This window comes from Thalassophryne amazonica, chromosome 6 (assembly GCF_902500255.1).
Source record: "Thalassophryne amazonica chromosome 6, fThaAma1.1, whole genome shotgun sequence".
In the NCBI taxonomy this organism is placed as follows: Eukaryota; Metazoa; Chordata; class Actinopteri; order Batrachoidiformes; family Batrachoididae; genus Thalassophryne; species Thalassophryne amazonica.
In genome coordinates, this window is record NC_047108.1 from 72,526,376 (window position 1) to 72,551,631 (window position 25,256).

The 25,256-nt window shown below is 40.0% G+C and overlaps 1 protein-coding gene across 1 annotated transcript in view; it reads right to left on the reverse strand.

The window, feature by feature from the left end:
- The window catches only part of LOC117512412 (chemokine-like protein TAFA-2), a 340,328-nt gene extending 315,442 nt beyond the window's left edge, over positions 1-24,886 (reverse strand). The window contains exon 1 of the mRNA XM_034172464.1: positions 24,390-24,886. The gene's annotated coding sequence lies outside the window, so the exon portion shown is untranslated. The remainder of the gene's footprint in view (positions 1-24,389) is intronic.
- Between the last annotated feature and the right edge of the window lie 370 nt (positions 24,887-25,256).

Sequence of the window (25,256 nt, forward strand, 5' to 3'; positions counted from 1 at the left end):
CCGGGAGAAATAAAAATAAACCACAAAAAATAACTCAAAATACTAAATTAGCAACTACAACCAACCATTTCCTGACTGCTACTAAAAGCCGACAGGTACATCACTCGCAACTACTCATAGACATAAACACAAACTGTCCAGCAAACGGTGGGTTGTGACATTTACACCTGCCTGAATATAAACAGTAGAGAGCTGGGTGGGGGGGATCTCAACTCACGTTCAAAATTACCTAATACTCACATTACTTCCTAAAGCTCAGTCAAAACAAATGATATATGTCTGAAAAAAATACACAACCCCACACAACAGTATCAAAAAATTATGGCAGTGATTCCACAAATGTTGCTGCCGCCTCTGGTGAATTAATTTTCCATTCCATTTTGACTGATTATCTAAACTGACTAAAAACCATTATCGGACCAATTTTCTTCCGATTAATCTTTGTCCAATAACTTTTAAACCGATAAACAAAATAAACAAAGCTGAACAGCGGCAAGCACTTTTAAAATTAGTTTAACACTCACCTGTTAAAAGTTTTGTAACAGATGCACAGCTATAACCTTTGCAAACAGAAAAGAGTCACTTGTATAAAAAGCATCTTGATCCTCTGCAGACAAAGGAGAAAGGCCCAATAGAAAAAAAAAAACATACTGATATGTTGGCGATATCACCTAAGTCATCCAGAGGCATACATTTTTAACTTATGGTTCAAATTTTAACCAAACTAATTTTGGACAAGTTATTTAAAATTACTGTCATGTCTGAAGTTTTATTAAGTGAAAATATCAGATATATGTTTTAGTTTTAAAGTAATGTGCTAATTTTTAAGGTTTTGTGAGCACATCCTGTGACCCGCAATGCATTTTGGGTAGGATGATGTAATCTCAGTACATCACAACAGTGAAACACAGTGCACTTTATTCAAAGTACTTATTTACATTGGTCTAATGGAAAATTGTGGTTTCCAGTTTAAATCTGCTGGAATCACTTTACAAAATCATAAATATACATTGTGAGAAACTAATTAAGTTGATCCAAAGTAGCATTTTTTCAGTGTGGGTGGTGCATCATGCTGTGCACCACAAATGACCAGATTGAAATGTTGGCAGCTCCATCATGACAGTGCTCCCACCCATTCTGTTCAGCTGATTCAGCTGGCCAAACACAACATCCCTGTGATTCATCAGGCTCCTTACTCCCCTGACATTTTTTGGCTGTTCCCCAAGCTGAAAACCACATTAAAGGTGACTTTACTTGAGTCGCAAGAAGACATCATGCGGAATGTGCTGGCCCAGCTAGACGCCATTCCACAAGAGGACTTCTAGAAATGCTTCCAACAATGGCAGAACTGCTGTTTATATATATATATATATATATATATATATATATATATATATATATATATATATATATATATATATATATATATATATATATATATATATATATATATATAAAACCCCAATTCCAGTGAAGTTGGGACATTGTGTGAAATGTAAATAAAAACAGAATACAATGATTTCAAATCCTCTTCAACCTATATTCAATTGAATACACCACAAAGACAAGATATTTAATGTTAAAAATGATAGACTTTTTTGTTTTTGTGCAAATATCTGCTCATTTTGAAATGATGCCTGCAACATGTTTCAAAAAAGATGGGACAGGGCCACAATGCTCAAAGAACACCTGTTTGGAACATTCCACAGGTGAAAAGGTTAATTGGAAACAGGTGAATGTTGTGACTGGATATAAAAGGACCATCTCCAAAAGGCTCAGCCAGTCACAAGCAAAGATGGGGCAAGGATCACCACTTTGTGAACAACTGCATATAAAAATAGTCCAACAGTTTAAGAAAATTTAAGAAATGGATGCCTGCAACACATTTCAAAAAAGCTGGGACAGTGGTATGTGTTACATCACCTTTCCTTCTAACAACAATCATTAAATGTTTGAACTGAGGACACTCATGCTTGGGTATAAAAGGAGCATCCCCAAAAGTCACAGCTCTTCACAAGCAAATATGAGGTAAGGATCACCACTTTGTGAACAACTGCATGAAAAAATAGTCCAGCAGATTAAGAACAATGTTTCTCAACGTTCAATTACAAGGAATTTAGGGATTCCATCATCTACAGTCCATAATGTAATCAGAAGATTCAGAGAATCTGGAGAACTTTCTACACATAAGCGGCAAGGCCGAAAACAAACATTAAATGCCCGTGACCTTCGATCCCTCAGGCGACACTGCATTAAAAACCAACATCATTGTATACTGTTGCAGGCATTCCGATATATATATATATATATATATATATATATATATATATATATATATATATATATATATATATATCACTATATCACATTCCGATATATATATATATATATATATATATATATATATATATATATATATCACTCGGGAAGAGCTCGGAGTCGAGCAGCTGCTCCTCCACATCGAAAGGAGTCAGTTGAGGTGGCTCGGGCATCTTTTCCGGATGCCCCCTGGACGCCTCGCTGGAGAGGTGTACCGGGCACGTCCCATTGGGAGGAGGCCCCGGGGAAGACCCAGGACACGCTGGAAGGATTACATCTCTCGGCTGACTTGGGAGCGCCTTGGGGTTCCCCCTGAGGAGCTGGGGGAGGTGTGTGTGGATCGGGAGGTCTGGGCGGCTTTGCTTGAGCTGCTGCCCCCGCGACCCGACTCCAGATAAAGCAGAAGAAAATGGATGGATGGAGATATATATATATATATATATATATATATATATATATATATATATATATATATATATATATATATATATATGTCTTCCACATTGCCATCAGTGATCTTCATCTACCTCACACAACTGCATAAATCAGGGCAGAGTGTGTGTACCTCAAACATACTAATTTGCTGTATACAGGGCTTCATGCTGGATGCATAATTGCATAATTAAATATAACTGCATGTGTTTGGGGCTTGCCTGACAACCTAATGAGGCAGTAATAAAATAGCTTGTGGCTCCACTTATAAGAACATAATCAAAGATTTCAAGATAAAAGGGCACACAGAGGCAAACAGGCAGGCGATAGGACTGGCCCAGAGCTACACACAAATACAAAGAGGAGGAATTATTAAAGGGATGAAATGACAGTGAGTGAGAGCTGTTCTCATTATACTCTGTCAACAGTGGCTCAGTCCGTCATGTCGCAGCCTCTGGGATGTCATTTGCTCATACTCTTTCCTCCTCTTCACCATTGGAAAAGAAATGACCAAGACAGGCTCCAATCACACTGACACAAACCTGCCACAGGGGAGAAGAAGTAGTGAATGCACATGCACGAACATGCACGCAGGGCAAAGACTAATTTATGCTGGTCTAATGGCCATAGTGATTGCTGTCTAGTTGTTGTTGATGAAGAAAGCAGCAGGAGCCACAGGGCTGTACGTGTGGTGGAGCACTGACTCCTGGCTAACAGCTCCTCTTTGCTGCAAGCCATAATGAGTCTGTCCTGACACTGCAAGAGCTACGGAGTCTGTTGTTTCGTTAATAACAGCCACAGTTAAGTGATACTTCTTCCAAGTTCACACGGTGCTGGTGAAGCCTGTCATTGCACTCATTAGAAGAAGCTATGGCTGTGCTCAAATCAAGAAATCAAATGGATTTCTTAATAGGCTGGTGGATGTCACAACAAGTTGACTAACATAATAGTTGTATTTCACCTTCACACGTTCATTTACTCAACATCTGGTGCAGTCCACGCCCTCTAAATGACAGAAAAGACCTCCACCGCTGTCACTGTGGCTCCTTCTGAATAAGTGTTACTCACCCATAGTGTGTGTGTATCTATCGCACAGTTTTTGTTTCTCTTCACCTACTCTCTGTAGCTGAAAAAGAACGCAACTGTATTTTGTGCAATGGTGCATTATTAAACAAATAATGAATGTTTTTACATTCTTTCAATGGTACAAATATTTCATGAGGTGAAAGCTGGAACATACCATCCAACGAGGCAAAGCCAAGTTGAATGGTTTGTTCTGGCTTTCACCAAATTAAATATTCATTCCATTGAAAGAATGTAAAAACCTTCGTTATTTGTTTTATATAACAGCTAAAATAGATCCTTGTCATTTGATATTTTATTAATTTCTAAACAACAGAAAAGAGACTTACATTTTGGTGTTCCACTGTAACATGTAGTCCAGTGATGCTGTGCACTGACTTCGGACTTCCATTAAAAAAAAAGAGACTTTGTGTAGTTTCTCAATCCAGCCAAAAATCACATCAGCGTTTCATGTGAACAGGTGTTCGTGCATTCAGACGGCTTACAGTGGAGTGGATTATGTATGTGTGTGTGGCAGCGTCAGTTAGCTCAACCAAATCATTGTGTCACAACCAACTCTGTCCACTGCACACATCCTCAGTGCAGCGAAAAAAAAAATCATGTCAGAAATGAGTCCAGCTTTTCTTTCTCTCTTCCTGCTAACAGACAGCACAGTGGATTTGTTTTGTATGTGTGTGGTGTCTTACAAGCAGTGTCAATTAGCTCAATCACATGTTTCGGGATAGTCATTGTCCCCCCACGCGCGCGCGTGCACACACACACAACTTGGTCGGTGCTTGTGCATGCATGTACTACCAAAAAAAGACTGTATGTCCTCAATGCAATGAAAAACAAAATCACGTCAGAACTGAGTCCAGCTTTTCTTTCCAACTTCCTGCCAACACCCTCCAGACAGCACAGTGGATTTGTTTTGTGTGTGCGTGTGCACGCCTGTTATGTGTGCTCGCACATGCGCATGTGTGGGCACGCGTGCATGTGCGAGCACGGGTGTGTACGCACGACCATGTGCACGATCACGTGTGCGTACAGATGTGCGTGTGCGATCACGTGTGGGTGCATGCACGAGGACGTGCGTGTGCATGCAGACTCCAATGGTACCAAAAGTATGGAACCAAATTTGCACTCTAAATGGAACCAAGTTGCACCCTAAATGCAATACAACACAAATGGGATGAATTAATCCATGTCATGTGACATACAAAACATCAATCAAATGACAAGGATCCACTCAGCCGTTATTTAATGCCCTCTACTGGATGAGACCATTTCATTGTAAATCTATGCAAAAAAAAGTGTTTTGCTGCATTTGCCTGGAAAAAACAAACAAACAAAAAACAAATCACAATTTGTGCTACTTTAAGCAATGCTGCATTCCTGTTGTCCTTCCTCTGTGGGGTTAATCTAAAATAGAAATGAGACAGCTCTTAGAGAGCCCCACCAAAGACCGACAGTCATGTTTGTCTGTTCCTAAATGAGTTAAAGTGTGCCACTGTTTCACTACACCACAAGTAACATAGAAATCAGTGGTAGACATTACCATATATAATTATTAGACTTGGATTTGGAACGTCGCCGGTAAAGCTGTATGTTCGACCGCATAACAGTATGAACGTCCGCACATCATCAGACACAAGGGGGTTATTCCCATTCTAATCCAATTCCATCGTTTGCACAGTTTATTTTTCTGTAGGTAATTCGGTCGGCGAGGCTCACCGTGAATCAGCGAGCATCTCTCCAACAGCGGTCATCCATCAAATGTGAAAATCCATCAAATGTGAAACGGTAATTCTGTATCCAAATCCACATGAATACTTTCGTCTTGTAGCTTTAATTCACCCATTTTGGCGTCGGCACGCAACTTTCTCTCACTCTGAGCTAAGAGTGCTAACAGCTAGCAGCACACGCAGCCAGTGTTCTGACGAATTGTGTGTCTCGAAAGTTCCGTGTCCCAAGAGGCAGACTGCTATTGACTAGTGACTAAACGTTGCTCTAATTAGCACCCTCCTAATGACAGGGTAGCTGTCCCTCCTAATGATGGGACTGACGCCTCTCCTGATGGCTCTCCTGGCGAGTCTCCTGATGACATGAATGACTCATTAATGAGTCATTCATGTCATTGAGTCAATGAGTCTCCAGAGAGGAGACTCGTCAGGAGAGCTGTCAGTCGCATCGTGATGCGGTCAAGTTTCAGTCACTATTTTTAACGCTAATCCTAACCCTAACTGTAACAATGATTTCATTCTTTATGCTTGATCAGCTCCTAAGCCTTCACTGTGCAGTTTAATTTTTTTTTTTTTTGGTGCCACACACTTTTCATCATCTTCCACATAAAGTCAAAAAAAGTTTTAATTTTCCATCCCTCATTCAGTGTGTCTTCATGATTACACTTCTACAAAACATTAAGCTTACTCAAGGCAAAATTATTATTATCTCTGCTTAAAAATCTATGAAATATGGCAATACTTGGCAAGTCTGATCACAATCCATTGCATTATTGCATATATTACATTGACTAATACAATGGTCAATACCATAAAAGCCCAAATATAAAAAATTTGTTTGTGTTTGTTTCTCAAACTGCATTAAGAGAGATTTTATCTTAGGAGCAGAATCACACCACGTCGTGCACTATTTGTTTCTCTTTATCCTCAGAACACACGCCACTGCACATTACAAAACAATAGGGCACCGCAGTCTTGCTTGAACCATGCATGATATTGCGGGATTTGACCACTTAGGGCAGGGGTGGGCAATCATGTGCCATAAAGGGCCGAGACATTGCAGGTTTTCCTTGCTACCACTCACCTTCGCAGGTGATTTCATTAATGTTCAGGTGTCTCAGCAGGTGATTTCATTGATGACCAGGTGTTTATGTGCAGGGGAGAAGCTCATCAGCAACCCACCAGGTAAGGTGATTGGTTGCAAGGAAATCCTGCAGTGTCTCGGCCCTCGTTGCCCACCCCTGACTTAGGGGGACCTCCACTCCGTTGCGCAATATATACACAGCATAACTTCGCACGGATAAATGTTCTACTGTTTTGTTTTTGACTGCAATCACCAAAGCAGTCCTGAAAAGTATTTTTTCGCTTCCCAGTAGAGAAGAAAAGGCAAGGCAGATGGGAGAGGTCATGTCGGTAAGTGTTAGCCTACACAGCTAACCAGAGTAGCTGCTTTCTCTCGCCTGCAAAATCACCTTGACATGTTTGTCCTCCGGGTCATAAACTAACTGCAACATATGTCCACTTTCCCAATGCATCGTCACTTTTTCTTTGCATTTACACTTTGTTTGTGTGTGGTTTGCCCAAAAACCCATTGAAAATATCATGGTTGGTCCACCAGAAGTAGAGTAATTACGTCATATGAGTCATATTTTACCCCTTTAGTGCCTGCTCCCAAACGAGACTGCAGTGCCCAATTTGTCATTATGGTCCAAACAGCTGATGTATGATAATCCTACTGTATTTGCTTGGATTTTTCTGTTTGTTTCTGGCCATCTAAACACTTAAATGTTTTTTAAACTCTTAAATTCTCCATAGTCACTTTTCTTATTTTTTCACAGGCATCTCAGAGTAGTTTTAAGAAATGTACCCATCTCAAAGGACCTGCATGCATAGTAAGTTCCACTTTGTGGAATTGATTGACTGACTGATACAATAATCTGAGGTGACAAAGTAGTTTGCATTGTTTATTGCATCACTGTATACTGTACTCACTGTGCTTTTCTTTCTTTTGGTCTTCAGAATGTATTTTTTCCAGGGTGGTAGGGTCATCTCATAATCAGATCCATATTAATATTTTGACCAATATTTTATATGTTTGATTGTCAAAAGTTCAGAACATCACTGGCTTTGTTAGTAGTGAAAGAGGTTAAAACATTTGTAACCAGCATCCAGCATCTATAAGTGGAAGTGAGTGTATGTAGCAGGAGCATCAATACCGGAGATAGAGAATGCACAGAATACTTAGCGTTGTTGGAAAATGTATACACAAGTGTGTGCACTGGAGAGCAGACAGCGTGTCATTAACTGTGTAAATGAAGGAAAACATGGAACGAGCAGACCCCAGCATCACTGATGAGGGTGATTAATGGCTTTGCACTCAAAAAGATGGCAGTTCATCACTCACCTCAGACAGGACCACCGCACACAAATCCACACTCCCCTACACACACCCAATGTTTTGCACCCGCTATGCAATGTTGTGTTCCAGGCTCCACAATCACACACAAAGCTTTGGAAAACTTGGTGTTGTCACATACTGCACCGTCATTAGTCAAAGAAAGCGAGCGCAGAGGAAAACCCTTACACCTCTTTCTCTTTCTCTGAATTACATTACAGAATGACATTATAATTTTTTGTACATGGTTTACTGCTTTAGGTGTATTAGCTTGTTGACATTCTGGCATGATCCCAGATCATTTGGTTCTTTCAAACCAGATGCCAGTTCAGTTGTCACAGCAACACATGCAGAACATAAACAACTGTAATCAATGTAAAGAGGATTAGATAACAGACACGACAGGTGTCATTTTCGGAACTCTGCCCAACTGCACCATTCATGCAGGAGGCAACTAGTTGTAATGTAATCACCCCAATAACAATAAGAAAATAATATAAGTTGTGAGTAGATTGCTTGACTATCAGAATCTTTTTGTGTACCTTCATTTATTATTGTTAGAATCATGCCTTCTTTCTAAGGAAATTCTTGCACTGCAACATTGTGCATGGTCTTGGTGTTCCCCACAGGTAAACCTAGGGAGGAAGACCATCAGAGCAAAAATATGATATTAATAATTATAGGATATATGTCTGCCACCTGATTAGTGTATTTAAAGGAAGATTTTGGTTTTGATTGGACCACTGTAACTAGGGATGGGTATCGATAAGATTTTATCAATACCATTATCGAGCCGATTCCTTATCGATACCGCTTGTGAATTTTTTGTGTACTAAAAGTAGGCTTTACAAGTTTTCTACGTCAAAGGGTCAAAGAGCTTTTTCTTATCGTGCACAAACTCTGTGGAACGGTCTTCCTGCGACCATGAGGCAGTCAGAGTCCGTGGACATTTTTAAGTCAAGACGTAAAGCCTATTTTTATTCTCTTTCTTATGAATAGTTTTTATTTTTTATCCGTTTTATTCTTTTACTTCTGTTTTTAATTATGTATTTGAATTTTATTTATTTATTTATTTAAATTTTTTTATGTTGAACTGTTCTATGTGAGGCGTCTTGAGACAGCTTTTGTTGTGATTTGGTGATTTATAAGCCGACTGAATTGAAATTGAACAACATTTTATTGAGTCTTAAAGTAAATAAATATGAAATTGGTCACTGGATTCTTAAACTTTGGACATAATAAACTCTACATGGTGGATCCTTGATCTCTGGAAATAAACAGAAATAAACAAAATCTGTAGTTATTGTCAAAAGCATTTCCTTTCAGACATTCTTGGCATGAATGAATGTCTTTCCATACATCTGAGCTGAGCTCTTGCAGCTGACTGTGCTGCACGTCAGGATGAAATTTATAAAGAATGCAGGATGTCTCATTTTGGGGGAAAAAATGTTGTGTTTCACTGACTGTGCAATAGTTCTTTTTTTGCGTGCAATTTTTGTCCAATATGAAATGTGCTATTGCATGCCCCAACCACCACCACGCACGCTCATACTACCAGGGGTGGCATTTAGCTAAACATAGCAGAGTTTGTTTTGCTGATGGACAACAATTTGAAGGAGCTAACTGACGTTGCTAATTCTTGTAACACACACACAAAAAAGAAAAAAAAAATCCACTACACTGTAAGCCATCTGGAGGCATGAAGAGCTGTTAGGATGAAAAGCTGAACTAATTTCTGACATGATTTTCCGCTAAACTGAGGAACTACACAAATTCTTTTTTGTTTTGTTTTGTTTTGTTTTTTTGTTGTTTTTTTGGAAACACACAAAATCAGTGCACAGCATCATGGATTACATCATCGCTATTTTGGACTCCAATTTTAAGTTTGTGTTGGACTGTTAAGCACCAGTGGAACACCAAAATGTAAGTCCCTTTTCTGCTGTTTATAAATTAATAAAATATGAAATGACACGGATCTATTTTAGCCATGATATAAAACAAATAATGAATTTTTTTTTCCATTCTTTCAATGGAATAAATATTTAATACCTCATGAAATAGTCATACCATTGAACTCATAAACATTCATTATTTGTATTATTTTCTTGATTACAGGACACAGAATGGTCAGGATGGTACTACAAGCAGTGGTTATACCGTGTTAGCCTACACGACTAATGGATTAACAGGTTGTCAACACAAATCAAAATTTATTCATATTCAAACAAATATCGATCCATGTTTTTGGTGTTTCCGTAAATCTGATGTGGCCTTTGGTCTGAAATACACAATGGGTGTGTTTGCAAATGTCTTCTGTGAAAAATTATTACTCCTCATCTGCTTCAAATATAAAGTACCACACCTAGCCAATTTCTTGTTATTAACAAGTTGAAGTGGAGTTGTTGCTGCAGAAGCAGTTGTTTTCCATGCTTGGAATTTAATGACATTTGTAGAAAAATTGCATCCTTATGCCAATGATACTGATCTTCTTCCTCTTTCGGCTGCTCCCATTAGGTGTCACCAGAGCAGAGCAATCGTTTCCAGAACAAACAGAACATTCAGGTAATGTTACATAAAGTCGCCTAAAGATATATTTCATCCAAACGCTACCAGAACATTCTGGTAACATTACCTAAAGTCATAGTCAATGAAAGAAATTTGGGGTAAGAAACACAATGAGACTAGAATTAATATATTTGTCAAATTTCCCTCAGCTATAAACATGATTTGTCAATATATAAAAGGAAGTAATAACGTTAGGAAAATGTTCCAGAAACATGTCAAATAATTACATAACCTCAATATAACCAATCTATAATGTTACCAAAACATTGTGTTAGCTAGGCTGTGCTGCATATCTTTCTTAAAGTAGGAATCCACCACAGCCATTTCCGTTCTTTTTGCAAAATCAACTACCACCTGTGCTTCCACATTCCTGTCTTTGATACCATATCTACCCATTAATTCCTCATTACCTCTCTTCCCTTTGCCAACATGCCCACTGAAGTCTGCTCCTATTGCCACTCTTTCATGCTTGGGCACACTCTCCACCACCTCATCTAACTCACTACAGAAATATGTTTCCTTTGCCTCCCAACCTACCTGTTGGCCATATGCACTGATGATATTATCATCACTTTCCAACTTCACACTCATCACCCTGTCAGACACTCGCTTAACCTCCAACACACTCTTAGCATACCCTTCTTTTAAAATGGCCCAAACACCATTTCTCTTGCTATCCTCACCATGGTACAACAACTTGAACCCACTGCCTATGCTCCTGCTCTTATTTCCCTTCCATTTGGTCTCTTGCACACACAGTATGTCTTTCTCCTCGCCATCATATCAACCAGCTCTCTCCCTTTACCAGTCATACTGCAAACATTAAAAGTCTTGACTCTCACTTCCGCCCTTCTACTGTAGTTTTCCTCTTCTTCTGCTGTCTGTGGACATGTTCTCCTACTCATCTTGTTTGCCCAGCAGTAGCCCAATTACCACCAGCACCCTGTTGGGCAATGGCACGGGTGTTAACCCGAGCCTCGACCAATCCAGTATGGAAGTTTCATTTGTACTCTGCGTGGTTTTTTTGGCTTGTTTTACACTGGATGCCCTTCCTGATGCAACCCTACTCATTTATCCAGGCTTGGGACCGGCGCTCCGAGTGTACTAGCTGCACACCCCATGTGGCTGAGATCTGACAAACTTCACACATAGTACAAATCAGGGCGAATGATGGCGGAACAGCTTGTATGAGCGTACCTTAGGCTGCTCCCATGTTTTCACTCGGGGTCACCATAGCAGATCTAAGGTGGATCTGCATATTGATTTGGCACAAGTTTTATGCCACATGCCCTTTCTGATGCAACTCCATATTACATGGAGAAATGTCAAAAATTAAAAAAAAGACCACATGCAACATGGTCCACATGGTCCACATTTTATTTTATTTAGTTGTACATATACTTTAAATAATTTGTTGTTAAATTGTATTATCTTTTACTTGGCTAACAATTACTCGCACCTCGGAAAAGCACCTTTTGGAGTTGCACTCAAATCTCGTTGCAATGCAAATTACAATGACAATAAAGGCGATTCTGATTCTGGTGCATAGGTTCACCTCACTAACAGGTGAAAAACTGATATTGAGTGCATTTTTATTCTAACTGTGGCCACCAAGGGATTGAGTCTTGGAAACCTTGTGTCAAATATCTTGACAAAGACTTAAAATGCCAAAGTCTGCCTTGGTGGACAAGATGACCTCCCTTGGACAACAGACATGATTGACACTGGTTGTGTTTCAATTATATTTGTGGCAACAAAGGGGCAGAGTATATGAATATCAAGTGTACAAGAATACCATGAAGTCTACATGGATTGGAATCAAAGTTGCTGCAGAAGATTATATAATTCATTATATAATTATTCATTTCAATTAATTCATTCATTTCAATTTATTCATTTTAGATAGCGTCAAATCACAACAGTGTCGCCTCAAGGCGCCTCACACAAATAATTCAGAAAACAAAATAAAATTAATTAAAAGATTAAAATGCACACTAAAAGTAAAAAGCATAGTAATATAATATGCCAGTATGTTAGCCATACGAAAGGGAAAATAAGTGCTTCTTAAGTATGGACTTGAAAGTCTCTACAGAATCTGACTGTTTTATTGATGCAGAGAAATAATTCCACAGAAAAGGGGCACGATAAGAGAAAGCTCTATGACCTACAGACTTTTTATTCACCCTACAGACACAAAGTAGTCCTGCATCAACACAAAGCCTGGGCCAGTACGTAGGGTTTATTTAGATCAGCTACGTAGGGAGGTGCCAGTCCGTGAACAATTTTATAGGCTAGTAGCAGAACCTTAAAATCTGATCTCACAGAGACAGGAAGCCAGTGAAGAGATGCCAAAATGGGTGTAATGTGGTCAAATCTTCTGCTTTGTGTCAAAAGTCTGGCAGCAGCATTTTGAACAAGTTGGAGACCCCTAATGCTGGACTGCGGTAAACCATAAAATAGAACATTGCAATAGTCCAATGCATAAATCAGGTTCTCAGCATCAGCCACAGACAGGATGAGACAAATCTTCACTATATTCGCAGATGGAAGAAAGCAGCCCTTGTAATATCTCTAATGTGGAGGTCAAAAGACAACGTAGGATCTAAAATTACCCCAAAGTTCCTCACTTTGTAAGTATGACATATGACACATGAGCCTAGGCTAAGCGTTAGCTGGTCAAATTGATGCCATTGTCTCACTGGACCAACAACCATCATTTCAGTCTTATCAGAGTTAAAAGTAGGAAGTTACTAGACATCCAGCTTCTCACTGATGCAAGGCAATCTTCTAAGGATTTTATGTGGATGAGAATACCAGCAGTTATTGGCATGTACATGACTTTCTTTGCTAATAAAATTTTAACTATTAGAGAAAAAATTACTCATAACCATCCCAAAGACGTATTGTTATCTTTGGCTGCTTTCAGTGATGCCGGTATTTGGTTAGACTCTTTCTCTCCGATTGTTCTGTCTGAGTTATTTTCATTAGTTACTTCCTCCAAACCATCAACATGTCTATTAGACCCCATTCCTACCAGCATTAGTGAAGGTTACAAATGATCTTCTTATGGCCTCGGACAGTGGACTCATCTCTGTGCTTGTTCTGTTAGACCTCAGTGCTGCTTTTGATACTGTTGACCATAAAATTTTATTACAGAGATTACAGCATGCCATAGGTATTATAGGCACTGCGCTGCGGTGGTTTGAATCATATTTATCTAATAGATTACAATTTGTTCATGTAAATGGGGAATCTTCTTCACAGACTAAGGTTAATTATGGAGTTCCACAAGGTTCTGTGCTAGGACCAATTTTATTCACTTTATACATGCTTCCCTTAGGCAGTATTATTAGACGGCATTGCTTAAATTTTCATTGTTACGCAGATGATACCCAGCTTTATCTATCCATGAAGCCAGAGGACACACACCAATTAGCTAAACTGCAGGATTGTCTTACAGACATAAAGACATGGATGACCTCTAATTTCCTGCTTTTAAACTCAGATAAAACTGAAGTTATTGTACTTGGTCCCACAAATCTTAGAAACATGGTGTCTAACCAGATCCTTACTCTGGATGGCATTACCCTGACCTCTAGTAATACTGTGAGAAATCTTGGAGTCATTTTTGATCAGGATATGTCATTCAATGCACATATTAAAAAAATATGTAGGACTGCTTTTTTGCATTTATGCAATATCTCTAAAATTAGAAAGGTCTTGTCTCAGAGTGATACTGAAAAACTAATTCATGCATTTATTTAGTCTAGGCTGGACTATTGTAATTCATTATTATCAGGTTGTCCTAAAAGTTCCCTGAAAAGCCTTCAGTTAATTCAAAATGCTGCAGCTAGAGTACTAACGGGGACTAGAAGGAGAGAGCATATCTCACCCATATTGGCCTCTCTTCATTGGCTTCCTGTTAATTCTAGAATAGAATTTAAAATTCTTCTTCTTACTTATAAAGTTTTGAATAATCAGGTCCCATCTTATCTTAGGGACCTCATAGTACCATATCACCCCAATAGAGCGCTTCGCTCTCAGACTGCAGGCTTACTTGTAGTTCCTAGGGTTTGTAAGAGTAGAATGGGAGGCAGAGCCTTCAGCTTTCAGGCTCCTCTCCTGTGGAACCAGCTCCCAATTCAGATCAGGGAGACAGACACCCTCTCTACTTTTAAGATTAGGCTTAAAACTTTCCTTTTTGCTAAAGCTTATAGTTAGGGCTGGATCAGGTGACCCTGAACCATCCCTTAGTTATGCTGCTATAGACTTAGACTGCTGGGGGGTTCCCATGATGCACTGAGTGTTTCTTTCTCTTTTTGCTCTGTATGCACCACTCTGCATTTAATCATCAGTGATTGATCTCTGCTCCCCTCCACAGCATGTCTTTTTCCTGGTTCTCTCCCTCAGCCCCAACCAGTCCCAGCAGAAGACTGCCCCTCCCTGAGCCTGGTTCTGCTGGAGGTTTCTTCCTGTTAAAAGGGAGTTTTTCCTTCCCACTGTCGCCAAGTGCTTGCTCACAGGTGGTCGTTTTGACCGTTGGGGTTTTTACGTAATTATTGTATGGCCTTGCCTTACAATATAAAGCGCCTTGGGGCAACTGTTTGTTGTGATATGGCGCTATATAAATAAAATTGATTGAATTGATTGATTGATGTACAACTGAGTATCATCAGCATAGAAGTGAAAGGCAATCCCAAAATGCCACAGTATATGCCCAAGGGGTGCAATATCAATTCAATTTTCAATTCAATTTCAATTTATTTTCATTGATATAGCATCAAATCACAACACAGTTGCCTCAAGGCGCTTCACACAAGTAAGGTCTAACCTTACTAACCCCCAGAACAGCAGTGGTAAGGAAAAACTCCCTCTAAGGAAGAAACCTGAAGCAGACCAGACTCAAAGGGGTGACCCTCTGCTTGGGCCATGCTACAGACACAAATTACAGAACAATTCACAAATATATAAAGGGAGAAAAGCAGGGGGCCTAAGACAGATCCCTGTGGAACCCCAAATTTCATGTCACTAAGGTTAGAGGTAGTGTTACTGTACAAAACACAGTGAGAACAACTAGACAGGTATGATGTCAACCACGCAAGGGCACTTCCAGTAATCCCATAATGATTCTCTCTCGAGTAAAATACCTTGCTAAGACCACACCCAAGTAAGTGCAAGGTTGAGTTCGCTGACACAGGTAACACGACTTTGGAATTTAAACTGTTTTGTTCAAAACATGCTTTAAAACATTTTTACGCTTGACTCATTTTCATTAATTTTGCAATTTGTAGTTACATTTTTAAGTGCTATATCAGTTGTTATTGTGCTGTGTAAATAAAAGGAAAAAAGTCAACGTTTGCTTAATTTTCAACAAGATTTTAGTCATCTAGGGTCCAATAATTTTCTACTGCCTCACAATAGCAATGCTCCAACACTCTGTCTGACCACACTTCATATTAAGAGCCACACACTGATAGACACACAGATGAGCACAAATGCTCCTGTTATTTGAAGAACGTGGTTACTAGTTACACTTGCATTTATGAATTTGCAATGAGCAAAGAATCAAAAACATGCAATTGGTTTTGATCTTTTTGTTCTGTGCTTTCGAACAATTCAGAAATACTGTAATTGAAATCGAAAAGGATCTGTGACACTAAACTGATGATCACATTTCTCATTCATTTTCAATGTAGTAATTGCTCAATTTTGTCCTAATTGACTCATTAAATCACTGCATATGTCTACAGCAGACACACAGACGCCTCATGTTTGCTCCCTGCCCATCATTTCCCGCCTGCGCTCTTCACCCTTCATTGCTCTGCAGTCCAGGGAAACAGTGTCTGTGGGGCACAGAGGTTCTGGGTAAACATCAGTTCAGTAAAGTGCTTTTTCCTGGCCTGTGTATACCTGGGTAATAGAGGCAGTAATGGAGTTTGCTCAAGCTAAGGTAATCTTGGAGCTGTGCAGCATCTGCTGCTGTTCTGTTCCACAGCAGGCACTGATGTTGTCATTGTCACCCACACAAGCCATCTGGGAGCAAAGCTATGTGCATGTAGGTTTGTGTCCTTGTCTGACTCCCGTTTTCTTATTTAAACCCGCGTGTAAGGGTGCAGGTAACGTCAGGTCCTGCTTTAAGCATGCACACGTATGCATGCACGTATTTGCACAGGGTACGTTGTAGATGTGTGTTTGCATCATAGCCTGAAAAAAATAAAAATTCAGACCTTGTATGTGTTAAGAAAGAATCTAAAAAATATATGTGTTTGGATGTTGTAGCTCACCTTTGGGAAGTGGGATAAAAACAGAGCTGGCGGCTAGGAATGAATTTACAGGGGCCGATCTCCCAGAAACAATTTCTTTATGTGGGTTACACACATTTTGAGTGGCTACTCGTCCCCGCCGGGTTTGAACTCACCACACACAGCTACTGGAGATGCCCAATGAAATCCAGATCACTTTTTATAGAACACAGGCCTTTTATTTATTTCTATTCATTCCCTGTAGCTTTTATGTGCACTTGTACCTCTCTCTCTCTCTTGCTCACTCGCTCGTCTCCATCTCACCCATCATTCCTTCTTCTCATTCTTTCTCTGCTTTTTTTTTTCCATTCTCTCCTATTCTTGTCTCATCACACACAGCTACAGGAGGTGGTAAATGAAAAAGAAATCACTTTTGATGGGACACATGCTGTACTTTTTTGTTTCTGCTTGTTCTCTCTCTGGCTCTGAACACCAGTTTTGTTAAAGTTTAAATTCACTTTTTTCAACCCTCAACATATGAAAAGTTGAGTGGATCTGAATGATCCATTCACGCTTAACAATTGAATTGTGTGTGAGAAATCTTTGGAATATTATGAGAGGAACTAAATGAGCTACAGCGAGCAGGGCAGCCAACACAGGAGCAAAACCAAACAAACGCTTTGAGACTGAAAAAAATAACTGTTACTTTCTAATGATTAACAACTGTTACATTCCAGAGCTCAAATTTGCATAACCCATTGCAAAAGATTTTGATTGAAGAAAATTGATAAGCAATGAATGGGGCCTGTGAGACAGAAAGACAGACAGACAGAGAAAGAGAGAGAGGAAGTTGCACAGAAATGTATTAAATCTGATATTTACATTCAAATAACAGTTACCAAACCTCACAACCCTGTAGAAAGGATTCTGTATGAATGTAGCCAAAGCAGCTACTTCTTCTTTCTTATTCCATCTCTATCAATATATGTTGTTTTGAAGTTCCACATAGCTTGAAATGTGCGTTTTAGTCAGTTTCCTTAATTTCCAAAGCCATTTCATTTACAAAATTGAATTGTTTAAAGTTTTAGATTTTTAATTTGTGTATATATTTGCAGTTCATCTTTCTAAATGTATTCAACGCATCACACAGTCCATTCCTCCACTCCTATAGATGGCTCTGTTTTCATCAGACATCCTGCACTACTCAACTCAATCTCACGTAATTTCATGATGACGAAAAGTAAATTAATCTATGGTTCATGATATCGTCATGAAAATGCAGCACTTTTTGTGATGGGAGCCAGAAACGCAGGATGACGGGGGTCTGTGGGAATTATGGTTAGGGTTACTGGAAGGGGTAGGGTTAGAAATAGAAAAAAAATAAATAAATAAAAAGTGTCACAAAAACATGAGTCATTTTGTGACAGGAGCACGAAAAAAAGACATGAGACTGGGCTAGTACTACACAAATGCCTACACAAAGTACCTTTGTTCAAAATGCAGGATTAATGCCGACAGCAAACCCAGCACCAGCAAGGGTAAAATGGGATGTTTTAACTAGGTTTCAAATGGAGTGAATGAAAACCAGACAGTCAAATGTAAGATTGTCTGAACACTGTTCTACGTGGACATTAACTATTTGAGCAACATAATCAACCTGTGGAACCATTTGTTGACCAAACACCTTTCATCTTGCTCTCCGGCTTCATACATTTCAACATTTCCAAGTTCCATCAATTCAATGTGATGGTCATTAAACATCTGTGTTGTATTTGATTCGTTCATTTTCCCAGTCACAGTCAATAAGCTGGTAAGCATAGACATCCATCCCTAAGGGCCCCTTCACACATAGTAAGAATGTGGCTGAATTGCGCACGAAGCAGGAATCGTATGCAATATTTGTAAAACCGGAGCTGCCTCCAACACCTCGTACGCCTGTTGCTACAACTGTTTGCGCACCCCAGCGGCTGAAAGAGAGACAGAGTGTGCCCATTCGATCCTTCTCGCAGCAGGTGTTGGCCAAATTCCAGGTGGCACACATGAACATCTAACACCGCTTGCTTGGCACTTAGAAAATGTGTGGCCATTAGCACTTTTAGCATGAAAATAGTGAGCAGATGATCACTTTCAAGCTGGCTGTGAAGTCTTTCTATAGACCGTGCTCCCACGAGTGTGGTGTTCTAAAACAGCAACACATGTGGCGTGCCAGAGTGTTGCGCCCCCCTCCCCCCCACAACACATGTGCCGTGTGTGTGAATAACTAAGTAGCAGTAAAAACAACTAAAAAGAAATGATCACATAACAGAGTGCGACAGTTTGGTGTGTGTGCTGAACTGACAGGGCGACCCCTGTCAGTTCAGCACACACACCAACAGCAGCTGTTGAGATCTCTGGTTCTGCACGTCACAGCTGGGAACACGTACTGTGTTTGTACAACATGAACTTACAACTGTCCACTGTGATGCGCGTGTATCTGCTTGCTGTCCTAATGTGGACATACATAAAAACATATATCACTGTTGCAATGGGCTGCAGCGACTGAGTGCATGGCGCGCACATTGACAGGCTGACACAGGTTAAAGGACTGTCAGATCATACACACAGTGGGCGATCTGAATGTCACATCACCCACGTAAGCTCTGTTCCACAGATCGCGGTGTCTGTCCTGTGGCACACTGTTCACAGGACACACCAGGCCAGTAGATGTGGACATGATAAGAGTGCATTGCTCCATTCATGTCATTTCATGACTGTACGTCTGTGACCATGGGTCATCTACAGAGGAACAGATGGTTCATACTTGTATTGCTCACTCGATAAGAGGGATTCAATAAAATGTGGTGTTTTTGTGGTGTGTGGTTTTATTATTTTTTAAATACGTCTATCTCCTTGTTGATTTCAGGCATTTTTCCGCACCTTTTATAGGACAGTGATGGTAGCGCAGATAGTAAAGTTTCTGGCTGGTAATCAGAGCTCTTGTAAATCGCAGGTTTGAATCCCGTGGGTTGCATGTATTTCTTTTCACAGCAGCAGTGCGATATGGTTACACATGCTCCAGCTGCTTGCACGGTGTTCCCGCTGTGATGGTTTCATGCACAATCGTTCAAGCCTGCCCGACCACTTGTCCCTCCCAACGTTGGCTCAATGTTTTCGTGGTTCGCTCATACAAGCTGTTTCCCTGTTTTTTGCCCTGATTTGTACTTATTCATATTATGTGTCAAGCGGCCTTAACAGCTGGCAGTGTTAACTGCTTTAAAGTCCGGTGCCCACACCACAGCTGTCCTGTTGAGCTTGCTAACCCAACATCACTTCCTCTCCAAGCCTTCATGATAACAATATTGCGAAATTGATTGAATAAACTTGTGTCCTTTCTCATAGATGCGAAAAAAAATTGTGGATGTCGTCAAGTGTAAACAAGGGGAGTGAAAATTTGGCTGACTGGGAATAAAAGCAAAAATTTACGAAGCAGTGCATTCTGGGTCAAGTTTTAATAGATGTGTTAAGGAAAAATTCAGATTAAATTTATTTTTATTATGATGGAGTTGCTTTAATTGTATAACACAGTAAATTTATCTCTTGATATTTGAATTGGGACCATATGCACTCAATGCAGAGTGTATTCTACTCTACAAAATTCACATTGTGGTAGTGCTATGACAGTGCTGTTGTTTGTAACTACAAGGTTGTGGTTTCCAACTCAACGTGAGATTTTTGTCCTCAGTATTCCAATAAACAATACCTAAATAATTGCTTTTTAAAATTTGACCACTGCTGAAAAACTCTGATTTTGAACATGCACTGGCAGCTCCCAAAGATGTTTTTCCTGCATAAATTGTTTAATAGTGACGTCACTGAATTTTGAATAAAAGTGCAAAAATTCTTTTAAAGGTAAATTTCAACTTTGTACTACATGACAACCTACACACTTAAACATAAATACCATAACGTGAAGCAGATGAAAGTATAGGTCCCATCGTGGATGGCGTGGCAGTCGATCACGTAAGTTACTTCCCCGCTCATGGCCAGTCTCCATTGATAGCTGGGTGGACTGGGAGTATGCAGATGAAGTATCGTCTCCAAAGACAGAAATACTGGGAATAAAACCCAGTTCTACACATCAGTAGTCCATTTCTTATCCCAAAGAGCTCCCTGCTCTATGCCAACTACAGTAAAACTCCCCTAAACTGTCATCATATAAACCAGATACTCACACTAACAGGACAAAAGCAAAAGTCACAATGCTTTGTATGGTTTTCCATGTAAAAAACACCATATATACCGGGTTTTGTATAACAGATTTCCACTCACATCGGACAAAACGTCCCATCCTATTGCAATGTATTTCCATTAAAAACCTCTTGCATGTGCCAGACAAAGCAGTCTGGACATGCCCAGTAACAGCACTAACACTCGCTGATTTTAGGAATGTGGGAACCATATTTCCTTGATTAAAAGCCCAGCCATATTTTTTAAACTGTGCTCAGATCCGGCACCTAAATGAGGCAGACTTTTATTCAAGGCTGCCGATTATTAACAAAATGTCGCTTGCTGCCTGCACTGTAATATGTTGTTAAATTTCACACATATCCCTGGGTGTGCCTAACCAAAGAGAACCACTTTAGACCAGAGCCTTCTGCCTGGCTGCAAACCCTCCCTGGAGTCTGATGCGCACCTGCTTCAACGATGGAGACCGCAAAGGCTGTGATTTGTCATGTTTTTGTTTTTGCAATGTGCCGGCTGATTACATTTCAATCATGGATCAAATATGTTTGGCAGAAAAGTCCACAAATATAACCGACTTTACAACACAAACTCAGAAAAAGACAATCAAATGACCTGCAATACATGCAGGGAAATTGTAAGTACCGTATCGTTGGTTTGGAGGTCAATGATTACATAAGAAGTAGAGCTCGTTAAGGGACAAATTCATCCAGAAAAAAACTGCATTTCTGCAGCAAATTGCATAAAGACGCGACAGACAACTTTAAAAGGGTCACACGCCATTTGCTTGGTCACAGACTTACAGAGCTGGAGAAGCAGAAATCAGGCTACAGGATTTTAAGGTACTACTCTCCAGCGGACTTAGAAAAAAGAGTGGCTCGAAGTGGCTTTAATGCACATAATGCCCGGCACTTATTTAAGGCAGGCATTTATTTTTTCAGGCAAAGTTTTGACCCGGTCATTAAATGAGACAGGTCCCTATTCAAGGTCAGGCGTTCAATCAACGAAATATGCAACAGTAATTGGTGCTGAGGATAGTCCGTAGATCATTTGGCACCTCCTGACTATAACTAATCCATTATACATATAACGGATTTTGTCCATTTTATACATATAGCAGATTTTGCCCGTTTTATACATATATCAGATTTTGTCTGTTTTATACAGAAAGCAAATTTTGTCCTTTTTATAGATATAGCAGATTTTTTTCCGTTTGATAGATATAACAGATTTTGTCCATTTTATACATATAGGGAATTTTCTCCATTTTATAAGTATAGTGGATTTTGTCCCTTTTATACATACAATGGATTGTGTCCATTTTATACATATAGCAAATTTCAATTATAACACAAATTTTTCTGTTCCACCTGAATCCATTATATGCAGGCTTTACTGTACATACATGTTATTTTATATGAACTGGTGGAATGAACAGTTATTGTTTAAAAATCCTAATTGCATTTCTGATTCTAATTTTCTGATGCAAATGTGGAAAACCTGGATAAATTTACATTAACAACAAAAAATAAAGCAAGACAACAAACAACAAATTACAAAGTGACAGCAGAAATATTCTCCTTTACTCTTTCTGAATGGTGAACTGTCATCTGCTAATTTATCAGTTTCCCTGGGTTTTGGTTGCTGAATGTGGTTGTTTGACAAGGAAATTATCCATTTTATTTGTGCTGGCATGCCACAGCAAATGAGAAATTGAAAATAGTAAAAATAAAAACACACACACACAAAAACACACTTGCATAATATGAGTTGTATGAACATTCCCAGTGGCAGATCTACCTTCAGGGGTGTGTGTTGTGGGTGTGTGGTGGTGGTGGGGGGGGGGGGGGGGGGGGGGGGGCTTGGTGAAGGCACCCCCCTTCTCGTGGGGTCCAGTGCACATAGTCTTTTCCCTGCTTTGTAAGGCAATCTGCAAACCTAAATACTGACTCTCACATCATCATTTTTAATCCAAAAATTATATTGTAAATACAGGAAATCTAATTCTGCATGCAGCAGCATTCATCAATCAGCCTTTGCTTATGCAACAACTCTCCCATATTTTACAACTTTTGTCATAAGTGCACTGAAAACTGGGGGTTTAGCTGAAAACAAGATTTTTAATGGCAAATGTCAAGTTTTTGTTGAGATGGTGATGAAGCTATTGAAATTCTTGGGTGGAGGGAACTTCAGCCCCATGTAGTCCTGCCTTAGAGTTGCATTTTTAACACTATCAAGCGTGTGACATTTACTCAGAACATGTAAGAATTGCGTGAAATTGGGAATGTTAATATTATTTTACTTGGGGTTTTCCAGTATGTGAATCAATTCTCAAATCACTAACCTGTTTTCAATATCTGGCTCTGCCCTTGTGTGTGACAAAGAAAGAAGTGTGGCACCTGTCTTAGAAATACCTTTGCAGAATCATGATCACCAATAAAATTAATGGTGCAGTGAAACGGAACTGCTCTTTCTTAAGATGATGTCATAACATCAGTGTACTGTCACATTGAAAAACTGAATGACATTATGAGCAATTCAATGAGAGACCACTTCTTTCAACAGGCCCGACTTCTCACCGCAACCCCGCCCACCCAGTACCTCCCTGCATCCTTCTGTCGTGTCAATCACGTCTTGCTCCAGTCCATCACCCAATTTCTATCCCTTCATGTGATTTGTGGCTTCTGCTCTCTTTGAGATTGTTTAAAAAAAAAAAAAAAAAACAGAAGGACAGCACCACAATATAATCAATATATTTCCAAATAGCAGCTCAAGGTCCTGAAAATACCAGTACGACCAGTTACCTCATGATTCCACTACTTTTAGGCTGCTTGCTCCACATGACAGAATGACAGAATTAACAGCAACACGCAGCATCTTGTGATGTTCTGGAATGACACCAGTTTTAACTGGGACTAATCGTGCATCACTGCAAAGTGCTCCTTATGTGTTCTTTCTGCGTGCCATAAGGCGGCACACTGATCATTTAACACCGCTGGAGAACAGCACAGCTTGGAGGGAAAAAAAAAAAATCAGTCAACAAGCAGCACAACAGCTGTTTATTCGCTACTAAACACCAGCTTTATCTAAAATAGCGCACTAAAGCCTGCGCCATATGCCCGGAGACGCACGGGTAAGAAGGAACTGCACGCGCGCTATGAGTGAATGAGTGGGAGAGTTGGTGATGAGGGGTGCAGTGGAACACCTGAGACAACCGCAGTCGTTTGCATTTGTTGTAAAATCACTAAACACCGTTGTTTTTGCGGAGAACAGGACGGAGACGCAGTCATATTTACGCACAGCAACGTGTACCATTACGCATTTTTGGCGCAGACTTTTCTTGCAAATAAATAAATAAAATGAATAAATGAACCCCTGAAAAGATTTGGTCTGTCCTGCAATGCTCCATACCTGTTGGTGCGGTGTGGTCTTGTTGCGTTACTCCAGCAGGTCTCTCCTCATAGCCGCTCCGCTATCCGAGACGGAGGAGAGGTTCGCATCCCCCTCTCCGGCACCCCCAAACTGCTCCTCTCTGAGGCTGGGCTGGAACGGAAAAGTTAAACCATGACATCCACCACCAAACAGGCTGAGAGAGAAACGGTGGAAGACGTGACCTCCTGAAGAGAAACCAGTGCGCTGTTCCCGCGGTTACTCCGAGCTGAAGATCCTCTGAAAGTTCCGCTCTTCTCCTGCGCTTTTTTTTTTTCCTTCTTCTTCTTCTTACACAGCGTTTCAGAGAGGAAACTTACTTACTGCGCAGTGCTGACTGTACAGAAACATCTGCAATGTATATTTTGTTTTGCCCACATAAAAAATTTTAAATTTCTATCCTTTAAAAAAGTGAGGCGAGACAGAGGTGCGATGCGGTCTGGGAGTCACGCAGACTGTTGAGTGCGCTCCTTTCCGTCCTCCTGGAAAATGGAGAGGCTGCTCTGTCAACTGTGAGGTAGAGCAGCGCTCCCTAGTGGTGACATATACAAAAATAACAAGAGAGGTGTGGGCAATAAAATGTAAATGATACTGTAATGTGATGAAGGCCATATAGTCTACTTATTCATAATAGATGATGAATACTCATTTACAAAAACACTGTGAAAAGCCAGAATTAACTGCAAGTGCTCTGACGTCATACCTCCACCAAGACTGAAGTACATAATTCAACCACAGGTTTCGTAAAGAGAATTCTGAGGGAGAAGAAAAACATAGGAATCCCCTCATACTGTGCTTCCCTTGACATAATGAGAACACTGATTTGAATGTTGGCTTCTTCACTTACAG